The sequence below is a fragment of the Schistocerca nitens genome, chromosome 3 (genome assembly GCF_023898315.1).
Source record: "Schistocerca nitens isolate TAMUIC-IGC-003100 chromosome 3, iqSchNite1.1, whole genome shotgun sequence".
Classification (NCBI taxonomy): domain Eukaryota; kingdom Metazoa; phylum Arthropoda; class Insecta; order Orthoptera; family Acrididae; genus Schistocerca; species Schistocerca nitens.
In genome coordinates this window covers 91,419,207-91,432,373 of record NC_064616.1, presented here as the reverse complement: position 1 = coordinate 91,432,373, position 13,167 = coordinate 91,419,207, and the positions used below count along the sequence as shown (strand labels likewise).

The window sequence follows — 13,167 nt, the reverse complement described above, 5'->3', positions numbered from 1 at the left end:
GAATTTCTTTCATGCCAATGATGGATTTCCACTCCAGGGATCTAGTGACCATTACAATGCAGCAATGTGAGGAAGGTTTCACAAGGGAAATTATTTTGGTCTCAGCATACCTTCCTTATGAAGACAGCTCTCCTCCTCCGTTGGAAGTGAGGAGACTGGTAGAGACTTGCCATCGGCAAGGTGACCAACTGCCGGTGGGATGCGACGCCAATGGCCACAACCTAGTGTGGGGCAGCAAGGACACCGACAGTAGAGGTGAGTACCTTCTTGAATTTCTTTTAGCTAACAACTTGGAGGTCCTGAATAGGGGCAGTGAACCTACAGTCAGGAATAGCAGAAGGGAAGAAGTAACTGACATAACTTTAGGTTCCATGATGATGGGCAGCTATGTCAAACAATGGCATGTGGTATTGGAGCCATCCCATCGGGCCACATGTATATTAAATTCAAGGTTGAAATGGGAATCAGACAGACCATAACCTATAGGAATCCCAGGAAAACTGACTGGGAGGCACATAGGACGGACCTTGGCTCAGGCTAATCGGAAATTAAAACCTCGATAAGGAATCCAGTAGAGTTTGAGGAAGTAGCAGAGGCTGTTACCTACACCATAGTGACCTCATATCAGGACAACTGCACAAATAGGAGTGTGTCTTGGTGAATTAATAACTTGGAAATTCAAAGAAAACAGGTACGAGACTGTTTAAGACTGCGAGACGTGAAGGACAATGGGCTAAATATCGTGAGACCCTTGTCAACTACAACCTTGCAATCAGACAAGCAAAGAAGACATCCTGGAAGGCATACTGTGAGGAAGTGGAGAGCACGGCTGCTCAAGCCAGACTTCATAGAATCCTCACTAGAGTACCAATCAATGGGGAATATTCAAAGACAGCACATGAGACGTTGGAACTGCTCCTCAGAACTCACTTTCCTCAATATACTCTGCCAGACAACACAGACCAGAATGAGATCCCGGAGAGACAATGGTTCTCAGGCACTCGAAGAGAGGACTGGGAATCAGCCAAGGAGTGTGTGGACTTTAATAAAATCCAATGGGCAGTGGGAACATTCCAACCGTTCAAGTCACCCGGCCCAGATGGAATTTTTCCAGCTCTCCTGCAACAGGCAGGAGAGAATCTCATGAGAGTCCTATGCAGGTTATTCAGGGTTAGACTAGCAGTAGGAATCATTCCTAAGGTTTGGAGGGCAGTGAAGGTTGTCTTAATTCCAAAGCTAGGGAGAATTTATCATAGCAAGGTCAAGGATATGAGACCAATCAGTATGTCCTCTTCCATTCTCAAAACATTGGAAAAACTGGTTAATATATACGTTGGGGAGAGGAGGCTAATTAGGGCCCCTCTACATTCAAACCAACATGCACATCAACCAGGTAAATCATGTGAGACAGCTCTCCACCCACTCACTGTGGGGCTGTGGAAAGCACTTCACTTCCAAGAAATAGCCCTCTGCATCTTCCTGGATATCGAGGGGGCCTTCAATAACACGACCTTTGATTCCATGGTAAGGGCAGCAGAGGTGCATGACCGAGGGACCACTATATGTAGGTGGACCAGGGCCATGCTTAGTGGAAGGAAGGTAGAGGTTACCATGGTGAATGAAAAGATGGTAATTAACACTACTAGAGGCTGCTCACAAGGAGGAGTTCTGTCCCCTTTATTGTGGAATCTAGTGGTGAACGACCTCACTGAGGAGGGCAATGAAGGTTGTCTTAATTCCGAAGCCAGGGAGAATTTATCATAGCAAGGTCAAGGATATGAGACCAATCAGTCTGTCCTCTTCCATTCTCAAAACATTGGAAAAACTGGTTAACGTATATGTTGGGGAGAGGAGGCTAATTAGGGCCCCTCTACATTCAAACCAACATTCCAGACAATGCTTCTGTCAAGGTTACACAGATGACTGTCATAGTAATACTTGGCAAATTTACTGACACAGTTAGAAATATGGCACAAGGAGGATTGGACATTGTGCAAAATTGGTGCATTAAACAGGATCTGAGGGTTAATCCTAAGAAGACTGTTGTGGTACCATTTACAAAGAGGCAAATCCAACACTCAAGTTGAAATCTAAAACTCTTCGATGAAACTCTACCTGTGAAGGGAATAGTGAAATATGTAGGGGTAACCTTAGATGAGAAACTAACGTGGACCCCTCACATTAAGAGTATTTGCTCCAAGTCAAAACGTACTCTAATGAGTACCAGAAGGGCTTCTGGTAAAAACTGGGGCCTAAGCCCCAGAGGTATGCACTGGATATACACCACAGTGGTTAGACTTAGGATTTCCTATGGGGCTGTAGTGCGGTGGAAGAGCAGGTTGCAGCTAAGGAGCTTGCTAAGGTGCATAGATGGGCCTGCTTAGCCATAACAAGCAGAATTAGCTGCACACCAACCGCTGGGATGGAAGCCATGCTGGACATGCCTCCACTACACCTTTGGGTCAAGATGGAGGCAGGAACTGGGGAATACAGACTTAAAACTGGCAAAAACTGGATCTCATTGGGATATCCAGAATCACACACTAACATAGTGAGTGAGGTAAACATAGGAATGGCTGGGGAAATGCCTGCTGACTATATAATAACTCCCAACTGCTTCAACAAGCCTTACAATATAATAACTGGAAGCAGGGAGCAGTGGGAAAAAACAGTTTGACACCATATGGGGACATTGTTTGGTTCACTGATGGGTCAAAATCAGACCAAGGTGTTGGGGCAGGAGTATAGGAGGTTCATCCAAGACTGGAGGGCATCATCTCTCTAGGAAAACTGGCCTCTGTATTCCAAGCTGGAATTACTGCAATCAGGGCATGTGTGGAGAAGAATATGCATAGGTGCTACAATGACTGTAGAATCTGCATCTATTCAGACAGTCAGGCAGCCCTGAAATCACTGGCAGCTCCTGCAACAAGATCTAAGATTGTTGCAGAATGCCACAGGGCTCTGGTGGAGGTAGGGGGAAGCAATAGGGTAAACCTAGTGTGGGTCCCTGGCCACTAAGGGATCTGTGGCAATGCACAAGCCAACAGATTGGCCAGGATAGAGGCAATGAGTCCATTTACTGAACCGGAACCTGTCCTGAAAATCACCAAGGCTATGATCAAACTAGAAATACGGAACTGACTCAGGAAACAGCAAATAGAATATTGGACCAAGGTCCATAAACAAAAACATGGTAAGGTAATGATGCCCACGCCATGTTTTAAAAGAAGCTCTGTAATCCTGGAATTGAACAGGAAAGAGATCAAACTCATGACTGGACTGATGACTTGCCATGGGAATTTCAAAAAACACCTACACACAATGAGTATAATGGAAGAAGACTCTAAATGTAGGATCTGTGATGAGGGCGAAGAAACTGCATCACACCTAATCTTCGAATGCATGGAACTGGAGAGCAAAAAATACAGAATCTTCAGGACAACTAGACCTGAAGAAATTCTGTCTAACAAAAAACTGGTAAAGGGACTCCTTGCACTATTTAAGGGCATTGGTTGGCTTTACTAGATATACAGGGAGCAATACCACACAATAAACTTTGTTTCAGTGCGGGCAGTGGCAGGTTAGACTTAAGCTATTTTAGCTTCCCTGTCAAAATCAAATCAAATCAAATCAACTTTGCCAAGGACACTGGGGGATTGTTCATACGAAACAGTTATCACGTCGACACTGTACTTGGCAGGGTATGGACGCCCAAATAGAACAGACGACATCACAGTGTCACGCACGTGCAGAAAATCAGTCCGCTCCACCACAAAAATTCTCTACTTGGCCTCAATCGCAATCGCCATGGCAATGTGCGCACACAGACTTTGCGGGACCTTTTTGGAACACTCATTGGTTGATTGTGGTTGACTCATATAGCAAGTTTCCTTTTGCTGTGCCAATGAACTCAACAACATCACATAGCACAATTGAAGTGTTGTCATCGATTTTTTGCCTAGAAGGTTTACTTGAAATAATAGTGTCAGACAACGGCCCTCGGTTCACATCAAATGAATTTGAAACATTCTGTGAACGCAATGGCATACAGCGTCTAACTAGTGCACCGTTCCATCTACAAACAGCAAAGCGGAACATTCTGTCAGAACCTTCAAGCAGCAGATAGCCGAACTTCGCTCCGCACACACCTGGGATCAAGCACTGCAACTGTATCTCGCCTCATATCGTTCGCACCCATGAGATGGACCATCTCCAGCGGAATTGCTTCACGGCTGCCGCCATCGGACACTGCTCCACCCTCCTCAGCATCCGGCGGCAAAGGAAGGCTGCAAGTATCGCTTTGCACTGCATGATATTGTCTTTTACGGGGGTTTTAGTGGCAGCAAACAGTGGACATGAGGCAAGATCATCTGTTGACTTGGCACTTGCATGTATCTTCTTTCAGGTCCAGTTGGTTTGCAGAGCCGCCATCAAAATCAGCTTCGCCTCTGTCATGTACACAATGATCTTTCAGTCTCTCTTCCCCCAGATTCAGGGGTCCAGAGTGCAGTGCAGCTACAGCAGCCGAGAGAGAGGTGCAATCACAACATTCTGGGACGACGTCATGGAGACGGAGCTTTCACCTCCTCTGTTTCCTCTCATCCTACCGATGCGAGCTGGACACGCACACACTGCAGCAGTCGCCACCTTCCTCATCTGGTTCATGGCAGCAGGAGGTGGACGCATACCCTTCTGGTCGTTTTCCGGGGGCCGTTTCCACCAGAGCGCACACCGGATGGCAAGGTACGGCCAGATGCTTTATGTCCCCTGCAGCCACAGCCTCTGGCCTGATGTTGCACCCACACTCCTGCATCCATTGCCGTGGTCGCACTCCCTACACAATGATGGTCCGTCGTTTTGAGGGGGAGAAATGTTCTGGTGTAACCACAAGCACCGGAACAAAGAGGAAGAACGGAAGACCAAAGAAGGCAGTGAGGCGATGTCAGCCAATAGCCTGCTGACAAGGACCACACCACGACAGCAACGACCTCTGCAAGAAGGGAATATAAGCGCCGCTCCTGCCAGCCTCGGCCGGACATTAGTCGACAGATTCACAGAGTATTAGCACAGCCTACCAGAGACTGCTAAGATAACAGTTATTAGTGATCCACAAACTGTGTGTCAAACATGCAGGAGCATTTCATATAACCAAGGACTCTCAATTATATTGCTGTCACCCACCACTTGCGACAACATGTAGTACATTCAAGTTAAGTATTGTCAAATCTGCTTTATTGGAATAAAACTATTAATGTTATTTGCTTGAATTGTTGTATAGCACTCCAAGAACGCAGCATCCTTTACACACCATATATGAGACGAGTGAGCAAGACCCCACAGATAAAGATTATTGGATAAAGTAAATTTCATTTTGACTTTATCCATTACCGAGCGAGGTGGCGCAGTGGTTAGACACTGGACTCGCATTCGGGAGGACGACGGTTCAATCCCGCGTCCGGCCATCCTGATTTAGGTTTTCCGTGATTTCCCTAAATCACTCCAGGCAAATGCCAGGATGGTTCCTCTGAAAGGGCACGGCCGCCTTCCTTCCCCATCGTTCCCTAATCCGATGAGACCGATGACCTCGCTGTCTGGTCTCCTTCCCCAAACAACCCAACCCAACCCTTTATCCATTTATCTACCCTCATGAGCAGTGTGAACAAATTAGTAAAAATTTAAAGCATAGAAGTGGTGTACTTAAAAAACCTCCCAGAAAAACTTGCTTTTTGGCATGTAAAATCCAAACAAAGCAAGACTTTTTCAAACAGTTAAAACTTATCTTATACCAATATCCAATAACCAGTGGACCAAATCTGAACTGCTCTAGTCCAGAGTTATTTAAGGCTGACCGTTTCTTGCACATAAAATCTGAACGAGGGTGACCGTTTCTGTAAAAAAAAATCTGAATGGTGCACACAAAAACGGTGCTATTAGCTGAGCATTAATTTCAGCACAATTAAAATCTTTTGGAAAACGAAGTAATTGAATCGCACAATTTGCCTAGGTGCCAACTTCGCTTTTGCTGTTCAAATGTTGTTTAATATACTGTAACTTAAGTACTGTGAGACAAATATTCGAATGGCTGTACAAATGGCTGCTGGTCTGGGTTAAATCAAAAACTTTTTATCCCACGTTCCTAGCTCAAATAGGAACCAAGCACAAAGATCGCCACCCCCATAAACAATTTTGCACGTGTCCTTTTCATAGATATTTGGTGCAGTGCTTCCAATACACAGCCCACCATATGTTGTATGACAGAGGGCACCTTATACCACTACTAGTCATTGTCTTTTCTGTTCCACTCACAAATGGAGTGAGGGGAAAAATTACATCTCCTTATGAGCCCTAATTTCTCTTATCTTATCCTTTGGATTCCTACATGGAATATACATTACAGAAGTAGATGCACTTTGCAGTCAGTCACAAAGCTGGTTCTCTAAATTTCCTGAATATTGTTTCGTGAAGAAAATGTCATCCTCCCTCCAGGGATTGCCACTTGAGTTCATGAAGCACCTCTGTAGTACTAGCTTGTTGATCAAACCTACCAGTAACAAATCTAGCAGCTCCTAAATTTCTGCAATCTGTCATGGTGGATGTTTCAGACACTGTAACGGTACCTAAAAATGGGATGAACAAGTGTCATGTACAAATTCTCCTTCATAAAAGAGATACACTTTCATAAAAGTGTCCCAATAAACCGAAGCTGATCATTTGCCTTCCCTACTACTGAATTACGTGCCCATTCCATTTCGTATACTGAATTACGTGCTCATTCCATTTCATATTGCTCTGCATTGTTACACTTACATATTTAATTGATTTGACTTTATCAAGCAGCACACTTCTGCTGCTGCTACACCAACTACATATTTGCCTAAGTCATCTTGTATTCTCCTACAGTCAACCAAAGACTACATCTTCCCATACCTCCTCAATATTCCATTTGGTTACTCCTTAGGTAGCAGTTACTGCAGATCAACAATTGGACATGGGGGGTGTTGCAATATATATTAAGAATAGACTAAATCTACAATACTTTACTATTGATGTCACAGACCTGTGTATAGACACCATCTTTGAGGCTGCAGTTGTACATATACCTAAACATAATATTATTGTTGCATCTGTATATCGCACACCATCTTCTAGTGAATATGAATTTATGGTAAATTTAAAAAAACTGTTAGTCTTACTAACTAAGCCTAAATTAATAGAGGAAAACATTCCACGTGGGAAAAATATATCCAAAAACAAAGATGATGTGACTTACCAAACGAAAGCGCTGGCACGTCGATACACACACAAATAAACACAAACACACACACAAAATTCAAGCTTTCGCAACAAACTGTTGCCTCATCAGGAAAGAGGGAAGGAGAGGGAAAGACGAAAGGATGTGGGTTTTAAGGGAGAGGGTAAGGAGTCATTCCAATCCCGGGAGCGGGAAGACTTACCTTAAGGGGAAAAAAGGACGGGTATACACTCGCACACACACACATATCCATCCACTGTCTGTATATGTGTGGATGGATATGTGTGTGTGTGCGAGTGTATACCCGTCCTTTTTTCCCCTTAAGGTAAGTCTTTCTGCTCCCGGGATTGGAATGACTCCTTACCCTCTCCCTTAAAACCCACATCCTTTCGTCTTTCCCTCTCCTTCCCTCTTTCCTGATGAGGCAACAGTTTGTTGCGAAAGCTTGAATTTTGTGTGTATGTTTGTGTTTATTTGTGTGTCTATCGACGTGCCAGCGCTTTCGTTTGGTAAGTCACATCATCTTTGTTTTTGGATATAACTAAGCCTAAATATAAATACCAAAGAATCTTAATTTTTGGTGATATTAATATGGATATTAGGGTACAGAGTCATATCATATTGGAATTCTTGGATAGCCTAAGAGCTTTTGATTGCTATTGTCTAAATGATAAGCCTACAAGATATAATGCATGCTTAGACAATATAATAAGTAATATCCATGAAAATAATGTTGAAATTGGAGTAGTGAAATTAGGCCTAGCTGACCATGATGGCCTATGGATTACAGTTCCAGTCAGCATTCCAGATGAACAACACAAAACTGTTAGACCTATGAATGAATGCAACATAAGAGAGTTTAGAACTAGATTAAGGTCAGTTAACTGGAATGACATCTTATACAAAGATATGTGTGTGAATAACACAAGCAAATTATTTATAGAGGAAATTGCAAGAATATTTGATGAGTGTTGTCCCAGATTAGTAAAAAGACAGAATAATAACCGAGCTCATAAACCACAGAGACTAAATAATTGGTTTACGCCATACCTCAACAGCATCAGGATTATGCTTCTTATGTTTAAGGACAGATCTCATAACAGCAACGAGTACAAAGAGATGTACATTAGAATAAGAAAAATTTATAGATCTGAAATAAGTTTGGCAAAATGTAGGGCGAATGATAACTATATTCTTAAATCCAGAAACAGCTGTAAAGCTGCCTGGGAAGTAATTAAAAGTGAAATAAATAGACCAACAACTCAACTAGCTATACCCATAGCCCCAGATATCTTAAATTCACACTTTGTTAACTTCAGTTTACAACAAGATTTGTCTCCCCTCAACGCCATGCTTGATGCTAAAACTCTTTTAGGTTCAAATAAGTATGTAGTCCATAAATTCTGCTGGGCAACAGTAACTGAAAATTATGTTAGCAAAGCAATAGGCAAACTAAGTAGTTCCAGAGCAGAGGACTTCTATGGTCTGTCAAACTATGTCATAAAGAAGATATCAAGTGATCTTCTGCCCCCTCTAACCACTCTCATTAACCATATATTACAGCAAGGGATTTTCCCCGACTGTTTGAAAATAGCAGTAACTATTCCCATATTTAAGAAAGGAGATAAATCAAATCCAAGTAACTATCGCCCTATCTCATTAATCCCAATAATATCTAAAATAATCGAAGACTGTGTTCACCAACAAATGAATCACTATTTTGAGAGGAGTAATTTGTTAAGTAACTCACAGTATGGATTCAGGTCTAAACTATCCACAGTTAAAGCAGTTGAAAATATTGTTAGTGATATATATGATGGCTTTGAAAATAAATTAATCTCATGTGCTACTCTCCTAGACCTGAGTAAAGCATTTGACACTGTATCTCATAGTACTTTGATCATGAAATTAAGACACTACAGCATGGAAGAGGACACCCTGAAATTATTAGAATCCTACTTAAGCAACAGAGTACAATTTGTTAGTGTAAATGAGCAGCTGTCAAACCCACAAACAATAAAAAGAGGTGTGCCACAGGGCTCCATACTTGGGCCCTTCCTATTTGTAGTGTATGTTAATGATATGCCACAGTATTTACCCTGTAAAACAGTCCTCTATGCAGACGATACAACTTTTATCAATTGAGGACAGACTCTTGAATCTGTACGAGAAAAAAATAATACAATATTTGAAAAATCAGTTCATTGGTTTAGTGCAAACTCCCTATTCATAAATGAAACAAAAACTGAGGAAATATTCTTTAATTTGAAGGTATCAAACAAAGAAAATAAGTCCGTTAAACTACTAGAAATGATGATTGACCAGAAACTTAGCTGGGATAAACACATCACATACGTCTGTTCTAAACTTGCACGTGCTATGTTCCTACTTTATAAGCTTAGGAGTAATGTCAGCCAAAACTTACTGCTGCATTCATATTTTGCTTATATCCACCCCCATCTTTCTTATGGTATTCTGCTCTGGGGAAATTCTCCCAGTTCAATATCAATTTTCAGATGGCAAAAAAAAGCTCTTTGATGTGTGGTGGGTTTATCTCGTAGGGATACATGCAGGGAACATTTCAAAAAACTTAACATCATGACAGTTCCTTGTTTGTACATCTATTATTGCTTACTACACGTAAAAGAAAACATAGCTCAATATCCCCTTAGGTCATCTGTCCACACCCACAATACGAGATGAAAGCACACAATTGATCTGCCATACTCTAGACTGTCTAAGATACGTAACAGTTATAAATATGTAGGCCTCGAACTGTTTAATATGCTCCCTAAAATTGTACAAACAGTATCTAAAAGTAAATTTAAGACAACATTGGGTCAATGGCTCAAAGGTAAAGCATTTTACTCAGTTGATGAATTTAAAGATTGTAATATGGCAGATTTGCTGTTTTAACATAGACAAAGGTACCTCTGTCTGTAGTAGGACCTAAATTTGTATCAATAGCTTAGGATAATGACGTAGTGTTATCAACATGTATATGATAATGACATAGTGTCATCAACATGAATATTCCCTGCTTAATATAAATCTGTATAATGTTTTCCTTTTTATTGTAAAATTAATAATATATAAAATTCCAAATGTGTGCTATTGTACTACACTAAATTTCACAAGATTTATATATACATTGTTAAGAGAATATAACCATCTTTATACTGTAATTGAACTTATTGACGAAGCCCATTGTATAAGAAAATACTGAACGGCTAATAAAGATTCTTATTCTTATTCTTACCTCACAGAATCACCAGCAAACAGATGCAGACTGCTTGCTTACCCCGCCTGTCAGACATCTACGTATATAGAGAATAACAGTAGTCGTACCACACTTCTTTGGGGCAGTCAGGATTGTACCCTTGTCTCTGATGAACACTCACTATCCGAGACATCATCTTAGGTTCCATTACTTACAAAGTCTTCAAGCCACTCACAGATCTGAGAACCTGTTCCATACACTCAGACCTTTGTTAATAGTCTACAATAGGTCATTGTGCCAAACACATCCTGGAAATCTAGGAATATGGAATCAGCATGTTACCCTTCATCCATGGTTCCCTGGAAATTGTGTGAGAAAAGGGCAAGCTGAACCACAGATGAGTGATACTTTCTTGATCCGTGCTGATTTGTGGATGGAAGCTTGACGCAATCTTATAATACGCTCAAGAATTCTGCAGCAAACCAAAGTTTATAAGGATATTGGTCTGTAGTTTTGCGGATCCAATCTTTCACACTACTTTTACACAGGAGTCACCTGTGCTTATGTCTACTCGTTTGGAACTTTGCACTGAGCAAGAGATTCACGATAAATGTGAGCTAGGTAAGGGGTCAATACGGCATTCCTATTTTTATGTACTCAATACTATCATCTTTGCAATTGTCAAATAACGGTGTATCTACATGATCCTCCTGTGTGACTTTTTAATGCAAAATCTGAAACTTCAGCTTTCCTTTTGTTGTCTTATTTTGCCACATACAAGGTGCGTTCCATAAGTAATGTGACCAAATTCATAAAAAATCATTCACTGAATATATTCATACAAATAATCAAAAATTTTCAAAATAGCACTCTCTTGCATTGATACACTTCTGGACACGGTGTTTCCATGCCTGGAAGGCATCCTGGAATGCCTTTTCCGGAATGTCCTTTAGAGCTGATGTAACATGCACCTGGATGCTTTCAATTGTGTCCCAATGTTTCCCTTTCACGACTCCTTTTAACCGAGGAAACAAAAAAACATCAGCGGGAGCCAGGTCAGGACAGTAGGGAGGCTGGGGAACCAATGGGGTCTTGGTCCTGGCCAGGAAGTCGTTGGCAATAAAGGCTCTGTGACTTGGCGCATTCTCGTGGTGAACTTTCCACGTGTCCTTGATACCGCTTCGGCAGTGCGAGACCCTCCTTTTCAGTCTTTTGAGCACTTCCAAGTAGAAAGCTGAGTTCACTGTAGTCCCGGTAGGTACGAATTCGTGGTGGACAATGCCTCTGACGTCAAAGAAGACAATCAGTACGGTTTTGATCCTCGACTTGCTTATGAGTGCCTTCTCGGGACGGGGCGACGATGGGGTGTGCCACTCTGAATTCTGTTTTTTTGTCTCATGGTCGTACTTAAAAATCCACGACTCATTACCAGTGATAACTGAGTTTAAAAAATGAAGATCATTTTCACACATTTCCAACATTTCTCGGCACCGAAGCACTCGCATGTGCTTGTGTTCGTCGGTCAACACTTTTGGGATGAGTTTGGCACACACTCTTTCGGTCACAATGCAGAAAATGGTTGTTTTTGACAGGTTGAGAATTTGTGCTATCAATTGAAGGCTCAGCCATCTGTCGGAGTTCAAACAATTGCGCACACGCGTCACATTTTCGTCGACTCGTGCAGTTGATGGCCATCCACTGAGAGGTTCGTCGGTGATCTCCTCTCGGCCCTCCATGAATGACTTGTGCCATCGGAAAACTTGTGATTGGACAAGCATCATTTCCAAAGGTATGCTGAAGTAATGGAAATGTTTCGGTGGTGGACTTCCCAAGTTTAACGCAAAATTTGATAGCATACCGTTGCTCTACAGAATGATCCATTGTAACGTGTTACATAAGCTCAAACGGGGTTGACGGAAATGCATGTCCTGACTCTCCGGCAGCTCGTAGCCGAATGAGACAAAGAGCGTTTTGAAGCTAACATCCCCCTGATCGGTACTTAGCCCAGATGGTTACAACAAGCTGTGGTGTACCATTGCATCAGAAAAAAATTGGTTGCATTACTTATGGAATGCACTCTGTAGACTGGTCAAGGAATGACTGGATAGAAGTCTTTGACTTGATAGTGATTTTACATAGGACCAGAATTTCCGTTGGTCCTCAGCAAGATCTCCTGCTAACACGGTATATATGAATGATGATGGACGTAGTTGTATGTTTCATGTATCGGTTTTGTTATAGATCCAGGAATTCCTAACTTTTGCCTGTCAACACTTCTGTGTACATTTTTTAACTGAAAATACAACAATCTCTGTTTCCTCAGCATTTTGTTATTAAATCGTGGTGGATCTTTCCCATTCTTAATGCACTTAAATACTTCTTCCATTAAGGATATCCATGGTGATAGTTCGATCTCAGAAATTTTGCCTTCCTAGGGAAAGAAAAAGTCAACCTTCCAGTTCCAACATGACTACATGTGCACATCTTCATAAACCTCAAAAAGCAATCATTGTAACGAAACAGCTGCATGACAAAACATAATCAACCAAATCAACCTTTAAATCCAAATAATTGGTAACAATTGTCCGGCACTAATTTAAAGCATTATATTGAGTTATACTTCTTTTCATTTGCGGAAGGGATGTTGCTTTGTATGGTGTGGCTGCTGATCGGTACTTGTCAACAAAAGTAG

General features: G+C 41.7%; 1 protein-coding gene across 5 annotated transcripts in view; it reads right to left on the bottom strand.

Moving 5' to 3' along the window:
• LOC126248068 (zinc finger CCCH-type with G patch domain-containing protein) overlaps window positions 1-13,167 on the bottom strand; it is a 162,880-nt gene that overhangs the window by 124,706 nt on the left and 25,007 nt on the right. The window lies entirely within an intron of this gene.